Here is a 14484-nt window from a genome sequence, read left to right as displayed (position 1 = left end):
CGATGATCTATTGAGGTCCCTTCCGACCCTAACATCTATGAATCTATGAATCTATGACATTATTTAGTCTGGAGAAAAGAAGATTGAGTAAGGATTTGATAATCTTCAAATATTCAAAGGTGGTTATTTGGAGGATGGATGCAGATTTTTCCTTATGGCCACATGGGACAGGACAATCAGCCCTCTTCAGGCATTTCCACAGTTAAGAGTTTCCTCTTAGCTGGTCACTAGTTAACAATCTTCTCACTGTATTCCCTACTTCTACTTTAACCTTTAGCATCATGCTCTGTAAGTCTCTCTTATTATTATTTTAGGTGGCTTCCTCACAGTAGAGTCGAGTAAATTTTGGCCATTCTGAAGCCATGCATTACATTAATATCAGTATGACCAACACCTTTTATTTTCCCAGACAAGCTCAGCTGCTTCCTACAGCCATAAATCTCAAGCTGTCTATAACTGCCAGGTAATGCCTATGCCTTAGCATAGGAATCTGATAATGGTGTCTCTGACCCTTGCCAAACATGCAGGTAAAGGTATGATAGGATTTGTTATATGATACACACAATGACACTTCCTGCCGTGCCATACGTGCAATCAGGAAGCATGACTGTAGGACTGAGCATCAGATCTTGCCTTACTCCTGGTGTAGGGAGAGCCTGTTGCTGAAGGAGCTCTCAACTGATGAAGCTTCTAGCTGTGGGGTTGCCCCATGTACTTCTGCAGTTGGGAGCATCCACAGCTGATCCTGACTTCCATCCACAGAAATGCACTATGCACCCCTGTGGCTGGACACTGCCTAGTTGCAGGCTCCCAGCTTCAGGGGGTGTACCTGGCCACACATTTAATTTATGGCATGATAGAAACCCACCACAAAATTATTAAACATTTTTTGTGAAATAACTCAATGGCTTATTCCTTGTTTAATTGTTTAAACATGGGTTACAATTTTAAATGGGATTAATTGGTTAATCATGACTTAAGTGTGGCATATGGCAGGGGCCTATAATACGTCTCTAACAAAGCAAAGCATCATTCTTTCAGTAGATCCTGAAAATGTTGCACCAGTCCCAGTAGGCAGGCTACATAGTTACTTACCCAGTATGCAGGATTCCCAACGCAGGCCCCCTGCAACACCCCTGCCCCATTCCCTCCCTCACCATAGGAGCCTCAACCTGCTATTCTCCATCCCCATCTACCCTTGCCCCATAGACTTACCTGCAGGAAACTGCTCTCCATGCTGTCTGGCTCTATTTCCAGCCACGTGCATGTGTGTGGGTACACACATGTACATGGTACCCCTTGCATCCTGCTCCCAACAGCCCTAAGCAGTTTGTTGCATGCTGGAATGCTGATAGCCTGCAAGGGGAAACCAGCCATTTCCCAATCCTTGCATGGAGCTGCGAATCTGGGACAAATGTTGTCCTGGAGTCATGTAGCTTGGGACCTGGATTTCAGGTTCGGGGACTGTACTGCCCAGTTAGGGACAAGTGGCCACCCTCCCAATCCATCAGTATAGGTACATAGCATGCTCTTATACCCTTGATTTCTATTTCAGTATACTGAAAAATGGCTTGGTACTTTCAGAAAGGTCATTGTTTTGACTTTTGATTACTGCTTGAGAGTAAACCCATTGTTCATCCAGCAGCACATGGAGGTCTTCCATGGAATCTCTCATTCCTGAGGATGCAACATAATATGTTGCCTGTGCTAGCAGGCAGCCTGTAGCTTGGGCCAGCTCAAGGCTTGTGTGGTCTGGCATTACAGAAGGCCAAGAGAAGGGGAGAGCTATGTTCTCCATGGCCAGATAAGATTTGGTCTCTAGAGGGGAACTAGGCTGCCTGTAGTCCTGGTAGGTGAGTTCTTCAACATCTCAGGAACAATAGGATTATCCTCCTGATCCTTGATGTGGTTTGAAGTCAGTGGCAGCTAAGCTTCAGATGCCTTAAAGATGAAATGATACTTGTATCTGAGAAGGAGGATTTTTTTCCCCCAAAAGAAGAAGAAAATGAGCTGAAGAGAAGTCAAAGAAGGGAAAGAAGGGAGCTGCCCTGCATAGATTTTCCTTTTCGTATACAGAATTTTGCTGTTCACAAGACTGCGTAGAATGTATGATGCTAAAAGGATATTTTTATCGAGTTGGTGTAAATTTGGATTAAATTTAGAATGTCCTTCAATAAACTTGAGCTGGAGAGGGGCTGTAATGAGTTCTCTCTCATTGTTCTTCCCCGGATTTGATCATTTGCATATCTGAAATAATTGCAGCATGGATTCAGTTTTAAAAGTTATCTTCAGAATCACATTACTTACAAATCTACATGTGACTATGTAGCACATTATTAGTATCATTGCAAAAATGCTCATTTACAGCAGTAGTAGGGAAATCATAGACATTTGTGACAACACCACAAGGAATAAAAAGAGAACAGCCTTACTTGCTAACAAGAACATTTTTTATCCCAAGAATTATACCAGATTCAATTAGTTAAATTATTTATTCAAAGAATCAGTTTCATAAACATTTTATTATTAACTGTCCATAACCAGGATTTCATCTTTAGAAATGTGTTATTCACAAGTGCACAGTGGATATTTCCTACCAAAAAAAAGTTAATTTGTGATTTCTTTTCCAGTTTGTTTCACAGAGAATTTCCTATCCATACCTCAAGACTGATTGCTGTACTGTTAATTTAATTGATTGGGCTATCACCTAATATAATGTTGAAATCACCTAGAGTACAAAGTGAGCACATTGTAATATTAAATTAAAGAAATAATTGATAATAGGAATATGTCCATTATTTTGCTTCTGCTCTCTTATCTATGCACATTTGACATTGTTTGATGAATATTTTAATGAATCCTTTGTGAAGATAATAGTTTTTCAAAATGGTGCTAGAGCACCTCCTTGCAGACTTGATATTATGTATTGTGGACTGCACCCTGTCTAGCCTCTACGACAATATAAACTACTGGGGAAGTAAATGTTTCCTTCCATTTTCTTCTGCATGCACAGATTGTTTGAGAACTTGTACCCATGACAGCACAAGGTCTGATCCTTAGATACCATGCTTGCAAGCCTTAGCAGTTTAAAGATAACCAAGAATGCACTGAGTAGTCCCAAAGGACTGGCAAGGTTTGACATTAATACTGCTTCTCAAAGAAAAAGGATAATCCAAGGGGGATCTTAGATGCTTAACTCCACCCCCCCCCAACCAAACACTCTTATGGCCCCTTAAAGCAGAATTTTTATTCTCAAATCCCCTCTGATTCTTGGAAACATCCAAAATGCCAACATTAAGTCTCTTAGCTGATTAAATTTCATTAGATGTATGTATTCAGCACAACCTACATCTTGAAATGGCTGAGTTCAGTATCTCTATCTCACACCTAAACACAATTTAAAAATTAGGCACCCCTCCCCCGCAACACACACACACATTTTTTTACCTGTTAGGTAAATAGCCAATAGTTCAGGCAAATGTCAATTACTACACTATAGTGGTATCAGTGTCTGTGATAGCTGTTCTAATTTGTCTGAAATAATTAAAATAAGCATTGGAATGGAAACAGAAAATTTTCAGCAGTTAAAAAGGAAGGCCTTGTTTTTCAGCCCCTGCTTAAATGAATAAGTATTTTATACAACATAGAACAGCATCAGTGAGAGATTGAAATCCCTCTTCTCTATCTGGCAGAATGGGCATTGTAGGAGAGGGTAGGTTTTGATTGAAGTCCTTTAGCAGAGAAGGAATATAAACTGAAATTTTCCAAACCCCAGCTGAGTGTTCTGACCAACAGAACACTGGATAAAAATATTGTGGAGGCACCAGTGCCTCTTTTTGCATTTAATAGAGGAAAGGCTTCAGAGCAGCAAATCCTGAGATGAAAGAAATGCTTCTGGAGGTCCCAGGTGTCTAAAAGCTTGACATTTCATTGGATCACAGCAGACCAAGATTAGGTGTGAGACTAAGTTTTTCTTGGGAACTGAGCTAAAGAATCCTTCCAGTATTCCTCTACAAAGTAAAGCCTGTACTCCCCCTCCTTATGGAGGTGGACCAATGAAAAAGTACATGATGATAGTTTGTCCTCATTAGCATTAACAGTGTGGGTTTATTACCACACAAATAAGACACACCAAAATACAAGGTCATCCCTGGAGACCTAGCAAATCATAAAGGAAAATGAAAAATACAAAATGACCTTCTGCTTTTCATTATATTTTGAGACATATAAAATATAATATGGCTTAAATGTCTCATCAATTTTTCCATCTTATTATACTAACAGGATTTCATACTGGATAAACAATCTGGATTGATCTGACCGGAATCATGGAAACTTGGTGGGACAGCTCTTACAGTTGAGGGATAAGCTCTATTTTGGAAGGAGAGGGTTGGGAGAAAAGGTGGCGATGTCACCTTACACCTGCATTTTAATCAACTTAAGGAGATATTTGGCATGGGAAGATAAACTGAAGGATACATATACCCAGGAGGGCTGGAAGCTTCCAAAAGTGACTGTATTAGAAGCCCAAACTGAAACTGTTCCAAGAGGAATGGCAAGAGATGGTAATGTGGCCACATAAGGAGCTTCTAAGATATGTCAATTGCAGAAGGAAAGCATACAGGCAATGGAAAGATGGGTAAAGGTATAAAACAGGTCGCTTAAGAACCACAACAAATGTAATCATCAATTGATCCATGTCAGATTGACAGGGTGTTTCCAAGTGGTGTCCCATACAGGTCTATTCCGGTTCAATGATATTCAATGGTTTCTTTTAATTGTTTGGTTCCTGAATAGAGGGATTTTTGACCAAATGGCCAGGCAATACAAAACAGGAAAGGATTGCAAACCCAGTGAATGGAAGCACAATTCAGAAGGATCTTGATAGATTGGAAAGTTGGAATACAGCCAACTGGATGAAGTTCAATGCTGAAAAATGCAAACGTGTTAAAACTTAGGAAGAATAATTAAAAAAACAACAACAAAACCAAAATAGGTGACAAATGGGTGTATGGCTGCACTATGGAGACTGATCTTTGAGTCTTGGTGGCTTACAGACTCAACATGAGTGCTACAGTGTGATGGATCTGCCTAAAAGGCAGATGAATTTTGGACTGCATCAAAAGGACCATTAGCTTCAAGACACAGGAGATGATAGTGCCTCTTTAGTCAGCACTGGATAGCCCTATAAAGTATTGTGTGCAATTTAGGGCTCTACCATTTAAAAAAAGATATGAAGAACTTGGAGTGGGCTCAGAGGTGAGTGTTAAAAATGATAAAGAGCTGTGAAGGCAAGCCACACAAGGAGAGGTTAAAGGAAATGCATGTTCAGCTTGCAGGAAAGGTGATTAAGAAGAGAAATGATAGCCATCTTCAAAAATCTACCTGAGCAGCTGGCCAAGAAGAGGGAGAGTACCCAGAGTTGGATTAATGCACAGGCAAACTAGGCACATGCCTAGGGACCTGAGCTGCAAGGGGGGGCGGGGGGAGGTATGTGTGGCCCTGTCTTCCTCCTTTCCCTTCCCTTCCCCTCCACCACCCTCACCACCATGGCAGCTGCTTCCTAGCAGAGGTTCTGAGCCCCGCTCCCTATGAGCAGCAGAGCTGGGCTGGGGAAGTGGGTCTCAACTGGCTCAGGGACCATGAGTTTGTTTGCCTGGGGTCCACTAAAGGGTTAATCTGGCCCTGAGAATACGTTTTGTCTGTTACTGCAGAAAGCAGGGCATGAACCAGTAGCTTGAATTTGCAGCACTGTGAGTTTAGATTGGATATGAGGAAAAAATTCACTTTCCAAATAGTGAGACATTGAAATAGACTATCTAGGGATGTTGTAGAATTTCCATCATTGCTGGAGTTCAAGAAAAATTTCGATATGGATTGGTAAAGGATAATCTTAGAATAACTACACATATGCTATGCTATGGATGCTTCCCATGCTTCTGGGCTTTCTTTGTTGCCACATGGGGATGGGAAGGTAATTATTTTTCTTCCTATTGTTTGTTTGCTTCTGGTTCTCTACCCCGCTTCCTCATAAGTGTTGAATGTTGGTTGCAGCCAAAGTTGGTGATTTTGCCTGGAGTGTGATAGTGCTATTTCTGGAACTAAGACCCAAACGATCCTGGCTAGACAGTCTCGGCCCTCTGCTCAAGGTCAGGCTGATCACCATATTTGGATCAGAAAGGAATTTTACCCAAAGTCTGATTGATACAGACTGTGTGGGTTTTTGCTTTCTTGTTTAGTGGGAGGGGAGAGGGCAAAGGGACAACCTCTTCTTTGGATCTCTCAAGCATATTTTGATAACTTTTGCAGATCAGGGCACTTATTCCCATAGTCCCCTGGCTTACCTGGAGCAGGTTAGTTTGTAATACAGAGTTAATTGCATAGTTTTAGCAATAGGTGAGGCATGGATTGTATTAGATGGTTTTGATAGGGATAATCCTACCTCAAACCAGGGATTGAACTAAATGACTTACTCCCTCTCTTCCAGTCCTACTTTCTTATGGTCCTATGATTCTACAGATTAACTAATTTTAACCCTTGGTATTTAAAAAACTGATGCTACAGCTGGCCATTCAGAATCAAAACAAAAGCTTTTTTTTAACCTTACAGTTAGGACACAGAACTGGTTTTGAGTCATTTTCAACTTCTTTATCTATTATTCACTGAATGAAGAAAAACTGGTAGAAACTCTGGTAAGAACTCAATTGCTGTATGTTATTCTAAGCCACTAACTTCTGTGTTCTATCATGCTACAACATTTTTTACAGGATTTTGCTAGGCTGCACTCATCTTTATTTGTACATGAATATAATTTTCTATTGTCTTTTGAAATTGTCAAGCATATATCCAGTATCACAGTCTCCATTTGGTATAAAAAGTACAGAATGCTGTGTACTTACCAAAGGTCCAGGTTTTCCATTCACTACAGAAAAATGTGAATTTTCTCCTTTAAAAGAGAAAAATGTGGGAAACATGTAGATTTCCCCTAGCAGACCTTCTAGCCTTCAAGGGGCTGCTTGGGACTGGGGGGAGCAGGGGAGGGTGATTGGAGGCAAGGAGTGCCACGTGCGTGTGTGCATGCACATGCATATGGCCAGAGTGGGACAGTGCACTGGTGCAGAGCTTTTTCTCTTGGCAGTTGGGGCCTATAGACTGAGCTGCCCTGTGCCATGGAGCCTTCCCACTACCTTGGCATCCTCTGCCTCCTCCTGTGCCTGCTGGCATGTATGCATGGAGAGGCGGTGGTGGGGAGGCATGGAGGGAGGAAGGGTGGGGGACATGGGGAAAGACTATCCAGGTGGGAGGCACTGGGCCATGCTAGGTGCCAGGTGTGGCTTGAGTAGAGGCTGGGGCCCTTTGTGGCTCTGCAGCAGGCAGGGAGAGTGATGGACCTTCCTCTTCCTAGGTACCATGCCTGCCCCCCTCTGCCCCCAGTGGCTTGGACTCAACCTTGGTAGGGTCCCCCGCTCCCAGGGCCTGCGTGCACATGTGCACCCAGCAAGCACTCTCTCTGCTTTCCCCAGGTGCCAAGTTCAACCCCATCTCTGCTGGCCTGCCTTGCACTACCCCTCCCCTCCTTGTTTTCTATTTTTTTTTTTAATTGTGCAGCTGACTGACATGGGGGGCAGAGGGGTAACAGTGCTTTACTGGAAGGGGCAGTGTGTTAGTTGGACCTGGCACCCTGCAGAGATTGGGTGCTTCAGCAGGGCTTTTTGTTGCTTTTATCTCAAGACAATTCAATCAGCCTTTAGAAAAGTGTGCCAAAAGCCCTGCTGAAGTGTCCAATATATATATAGATCATTTTCAACCTGGAGAGATATGGGCAGTGGGGTTCCCCAGGGCTTGATCCTCGGGCCCTCACTGTTAAATATCTTCATTGGTGATTTGGACGAGGGGGTGAAAAGCACCTTGTTCAAGTTTGCTGATGACACTAAGATGTGGGAAGAAGTGAGCACTCTAGAAGAGAGGGACAGGCTACAACTAGATCTCGACAGGTTACAGAGGTGGGCGGATGAGAATAGGATGGGTTTCAATATGGACAAGTGCAAGGTGTTGCACCTGGGGAGGAAGAACCATTAGCATACCTACAGGCTTGGGAACTCACTTCTCATCAGCACAGAGGTAGAGAAGGATCTTGGAATCACTACTGATTCCAAGATGAACATGGGTCGCCAATGTGGGGACACAGTCAGGAAGGCTAACCACACCTTGTCATGCATCCATAGATGCATCATGAGAAGGTCGAAGGAGGTGATCCTCCCCCTCTATGCGACATTAGTCAGGCCGCAGTTGGAGTACTGTGTCCAGTTCTGGGTGCCACACTTCAGGAGGGATGTGGACAGCATCAAGAGGGTCCAGAGGAGGGCCACTCACATGATCAGGGGGCAGCAAGACAGGCCCTACGAGGAGAGGTTATGGGGCCTGAACCTGTTCAGCCTTTACAAAAGAAGGCTGAGAAGGGGATCTTGTGGCCACCTATAAACTTGCCAAGGGGGATCAGCAGGCAATGGGAGAGTCCCTGTTCCCCCGAGCACTACCGGGGGTAACAAGGAACAATGGCCATAAGTTGACTGAGAGTAGATTCAGACTAGATATCAGGAGGCACTACTTCACTGTCAGGGTGGCTAGGAGCTGGAACCAACTTCCAAGGGAAGTGGTGCTTGCCCCTATCCTGGGGGTCTTCAAAAGGAGGCTAGACAGCCACCTAGCTGGGGTCATTTGACCTCAGCACCCTCTCCTGCCCATGGCAGGGGGTTGAACTAGATGATCTGCTTAGGTCCCTTCCAACCCTACCAACTATGAAAATATGAAGATGCTGGGCAAGCCATGTCCAACTACTGCATTAGCTCTTGTGGCCATGTGTTGGGCTCAGTATGGGGATGCACCAAGTTGAAAGTAAAGCTTTGCTTTTATTTTCTACATCTGTAAGCAGGTGGCTTCATTGATGAGTGGTGGGGGATATATAATGCCGTTGCCTACATGGTCCTCTGAGGTAGCCAGTGATATGGACCCTGCCCTCACTAAGGCATGGCTCCCACAGAGTTTTCCTCAATTCTCAGCATAGGTGGAGCTGGAGCAAGTAGAGAAATGAAGTGTGGCCTCCAAGATGGGCACTGGCAAGGCTGAGGATGGACAGGGGGCTGTGGGTTGGAAGTGCAGGGCACCAGCAGGGCTTGGAGGGGTGGGGGGCTGTGGGCCAGGTGTGAAGGGCACTAGCAGGGCCTAAGGGGCTGCTGGTCAGGAGTGTGGGGCACTGCCAGGGCCAGGGGGCTATGGGTTGGAATTGAGGGGCACCAGCAAGGCCAGGGAGCTGTGGGTTGGGAGTAAGGGACAATGGAATGGGCAGGGGCAGGGCACTGGCACATCAGGGCTGCTCAGCAGCACAAAGCAGTGGAGGGGATGGCCACAGCTGAATCCACAGCCTGGTGAGCAAAGGGGGTGGAAGGGTGGGGTCTCTGGTTTTCCATGATGAAAAAAGCAAAATCAAATGCCAAAATATGTAAGTATTTAGAAATTATTTTAGTATAGCGATTGAGGCACTGGTAAGTTTCAAAATTACGTAAAAATGTTAATATATCAATAAAATGTTGCGTTCAGCTAATATCTACATATACAGTGGTGTTTCATTTTAACTGTGGAAAAAAGATAAATTGGGTTTTTTTAATAAGAAAATTTGTTGAGGGAAGGGGTTTAAATCAGACAAGTTGCAATTTATAAACAGAGAAAACCAGGATCCCTGGTACTTTCCCTTTATTGTTCTGACCGTGTGTGTGTGTGTGTGTGTGTGTGTGTGTGTGTGTGTGTGTGTGTCTGCACACGTATGTGCATATATGAAATCATGACATACACGTATGTCCAGTTTACACTATTGCAGTTCTTTTTGTTCAGCCTCTCTCTTACTTCTTCTATGAGACTCCAATGACTTTATGGTCACAATTGGAGTTATTTATCATAACATTTCTACAAAACACAAACCTAGTGTTACTCCCACCCCCTTTCCAACCTCAAGAATGCCTTTGTTCATTTTTAGTGTCTTTTTCAGCTCCTATTCTCCTTTGCTTTTTCTCTGATGCCTGGACTTCTTCCCCTATGCACAGTTCTTCTTTCCACAATGCAACAGATATTTTCCATCTCCCATTGCCTAGGTCCCTCTTTCAAACCATTTCTGATAATACAATTATTCATCTCATTGCCATGCTTCCCATTTCCCTCCTACTATCTAGTTGGCTGCCATTTCCTCCAGGTCTTGATCCTCTGTGATTAATAAATGGCAATGTACTTATTATTAATAGATGGCAATTGACAACAATAGAGTTAATTGAAATTAACACCTGCTGAGGCTCTGGACCTAGTATTTAGTGATACCTAAATATATATTCAAAATCTAGATGTGTTCAAGATAATTTTTCAGGACTCAATATGAAGGATCAAAATGTGGGTTTAATCTCATCCCTAGGTCTGTTTTTAGAAAAAAACAACTGATGGGCTATTGAGAACAACTGACAGGTTATTAGGTGTATTTACTGTTGCATAGTTGCAAGGCATGAGGAAAAGCATAAGAATGTGCCTTTTTCTTTTTTTATAATGCAGTTCCAATAACTTTTATGCTACAAATAGAAAATTGTGAAATTAATTTTCAAAGTTTTTTTCAAAGACATTTTGCAGATTACTTGCAAGAATACTTGTCAACTATGGGTATGTACAAGCATTACATTTAGATCAACCTATCTAAGGTTAGGTCAATTTAAATGCCCAGTCTTTTGCAAGTGTTGGCTTAAATTGCTTAAAATTCCTAAAAATGGCATTCCCACTCTATTCTGGTTCACCTCAGGAGGTGAATTAACTTTAGATCAAGAAAGGGTTAACCCAACCTACAAAGAGTAGCCCCATTTAGCAAACACCTGTATGGCTTCACAGCAAAGACCCAGGGCTTGAAAAACCCAGCTACTCACACTGGGGCTGTGCTACCCCACCCCCTGATTGGGCTTTTTTTAGCCCCCCAAACACCCACCCAGGCCAGGAAACCTGTCCCTGCCCCTGTTCCTTCCCCTCAGATCTACCAATGTCCTACTAGAAATGCCACCCTCCCCACTGACCTGCAAGTCCTTGCCCCACAGATCTGCAAGTTCCCCCTGATCCCATCTGCCCCACCCAACCATCTCAGCTTGGGCTGCATGTGCTGCTCCCAACAGCAGTGAATGCTTGCACGTGCCACTCCAGGGTTAGGTTTAGGTGGCTTAAAGTAAGCCACCTAAACCCAAATTGGCCATGGCAAATGTGTGCATGTACCCTTTGCTTATCATGTGCTTGAGAAGATTTAAGTGCATGCATACAACCTCCCTCCCAAATTAGAAAAACATATTAAACTAAAATGGTATGTAAAATTAACAATAGAGTCTGAGAACTGTAGATATTTTTTAGCTTGAAGAAATGTCTTCAAAATTAAGTCTTGATTTTTTTCATCAGTTATTTAAAAAACACTGAAATAATTCACCGAATAAACTGTTTCAAATTAAAGTTTCCAAAATGTTGGTAATTTCCTAAGGACTGTAATGCATTCTTAGAGCTATAATATATTAGTATATAGCAAAAAAGGGTTTTTTAATATAAAGAAAATGGAGATTGCAAATTAGCAAGAGAGAAGAGCTCTGTTTCCAAACCAGCTACTGCTGTTTCTATTAAAAAAAATAAAACAAAAACAATTCTGTTGCTTAGGGATTAGAGACGGGGGAAAGGAACCATTTTCTATCAGGGAAACAGTATACAAACCAGGTTGAAATGACAAGAGAACTAAGGGAAGATTCTTATCTGTAATTTGATGAACACAGAAGGCATACTGTATTGAAAAACGTGAACAGAATCTGAACTTTTATTAAAACGAAGATATGTTCTTAACCCATTCTCTCTTGAATTATATTCCAAAAATGTTCAGACTGTGCACTAGGGAAATATTTTGTTTTTGTGAGAGGTTACACAGCCTGCATTACCTACAACAATATTCAGAATTTAACCTCTACTTGTTTTGACAAAGAACAACAAGCTCTTTACCTAAAGCAGCGCTGGGCAAAATATGGCCCACCAGGCCATTCTGTTTGGCCCACAGGACCCCTAAAAAATTTAGAAAATATTTATCTGCTGCTGGCTGCCTGTCAAAGACAACAGGCCAGGGGGAGTAGAACCCAGGGGAAGCCAGCAGCAGCAGGCAGGACCTTGACAGCTTACCAAAACTCGGTAAGCGGCCCTCCCCCACAATAATTGCACACCCCTGCTCTAAAGTATAGATTAGATCATTATAAATATGGAGCATTTATCAGCCCAAATAATTTAGGATGTGAAAGAGAAATTATAAAAAGCAAAAGGAGAGATGATATTATGTGCAATGCTAAAAGTTGAACTCAACATGAGATTTAAATGTCTGAGAGATAAGTAGTACAGTGAAGTTTTTATTACAGTCCTGCTACAAAGGCAAACTTTATCACAGAATGCTGGTTCAGTTAAAAAACAACAGGTTATGCTTATAGCAAGTTTGTCATTAATGCAAAGACTCAGAGGCACTAAATTCAGAGTACTAAGGACATTATTTTGAAGTGATTCAGCTTTTCTGACGTTTTCCAAAGTAGCGGGCATTTACACACCACACACACACACACACACACACACACACACACACACACACACACGGACCCCCTCCCCCCCATACATTATTGTGGGTCAGAAAAAAATAGAAGTTTCATGGGGCCAGAGACACAGGTTAAAGAAACACAAATATGACTCTGTACTTAGTGTTGAGGGCAATCCTCTAGTGAACGGAGTTTGTGCTTTTTATCTGATGGCTCTTTAATACAAAATGTATAAGCAGTCTCTGTGGAGGGACTGGAACATATTTCTCTCCATTCAGGTACCTAAATACTTCTGTGGACCTGATCCCAAGGCTAAGTACAGCTGTTCAAAAAGCCCAAGGCAGAATTGATCAAACGTATGTGGGTTTCTGTAAGTGACAGGCTAGTTTAGGAGTAAATGTAACATGTTGGTCCTTCGGTTGGGGGAAGCATGTGGGCTACCTGCACTGGCAGAGACCAGCAGGCTGGGGGCATTCTTGCATACCTCTCAGTGGGTTCTCTGGGCTGCTGGAGACTGATGAGTGACTATACGACCCCTGATTGGCTACCGGGCATAGTCAAGCACCCTTTCCTACTCTCCCCTGTCACTGTCAATCACAGACATCTGTCAACTGCAGACAGGAAGCCAAGGGAACCATGCTCATCCATCCCCTACAGCCCAATCATGCTTCTTGGGGCTGCACCTGCTCATGGAGTCATAGGCATCACTGGGTGGGCTCCTGCACACCCACTCAGGGACCCCCATGGCCCCACAAGCAGGAACAGCCCTAGGGATCCTTACCAGACTACAGGCCAAGCATGCCTACCCCTACTGTCATAAGATTGTCAGCCCCTGTGAGGCTGGCTGGAAACTTGGCTGGAGCAGCTGAGTGTGGGGGGAGTGCTAGTGTTTCCCACTATGAGCAGGGAGGCTCCAAAGAAATTTGCAATTGAATTGATAGGGTACAGAATTTTGATACACCAATTTCACTTAAAGTTTGAGTGCACATCGATCCAGGTCTATCTTAGATTGGGTTCTGCCATTTTTAAACCAGTCTATGGGTTTTTGGTTGTAGCTATTTTGGTCTAAGGGCATAGGCAGGCAAGGTTCTTTGAGTAGAAATGATATCTACTGAGAAAAAGCCAAAGGTGAGTAAGGGGGATTCTATAGTAGTAGTAATTCAAGGTAGAAAAGAGGCTGTCTATGAAAAAGGAGTCCTTACTCACCTTTGGCTTTTTTCCTCCTGCTTGTTCCCTTCTCCCTTCCCTGCTTTACCTTTCATTTTCCTACTTTCTACCTATTTATATACTCACTAACATCCTGCCACACTTTTAGCTTCTCAGAACAGCAGAAACTTCCTATGCCTGAAGAAGGGTGATTGTGCCTGAAAGCTTGCTAAGAACTTTTTTCCAACTACCAAGTTGGTCTAATAAAATATATCACAGCTACTAAGAGAACCTTGCCTGCCTAAGCCAGTCTATCTGCTGCCTATATAGAATACCTAGGCAGCAGATTTCAGTGACGTGAATGGAAGAACTGAAGACCTGCCAGCGGAGACAATCTCTTAAATGCAGGGATGTGGTGAAATGGCATTTGCTCATGTCTATACAACTCTTATCGTATGAATAGACTTCAATTCTCCAAAGCTGTAAATCTTGCACCTAACACAAGCACTCTGTTCACATGAAACAATTTAAAGGGGGAAAGAAAATCTGAATTACAGTTTCCCAATTGTACTAAGAAAAAATATAGAACTCAAGTGCTATAATTTTACATCAGTTTCTTCCGCACCAGGAAAATAACTGAACAAATGGCAATTTATTACTGGCTCAGAGTATTCATTTATCATTCCTCCACTTTTTCCACCCTGAAGCTTCCTTGAGC

Source organism: Alligator sinensis, unplaced genomic scaffold (genome assembly GCF_000455745.1).
Source record: "Alligator sinensis unplaced genomic scaffold, ASM45574v1 scaffold236_1, whole genome shotgun sequence".
In the NCBI taxonomy this organism is placed as follows: domain Eukaryota; kingdom Metazoa; phylum Chordata; order Crocodylia; family Alligatoridae; genus Alligator; species Alligator sinensis.
This window is presented reverse-complemented; position numbering follows the sequence as displayed.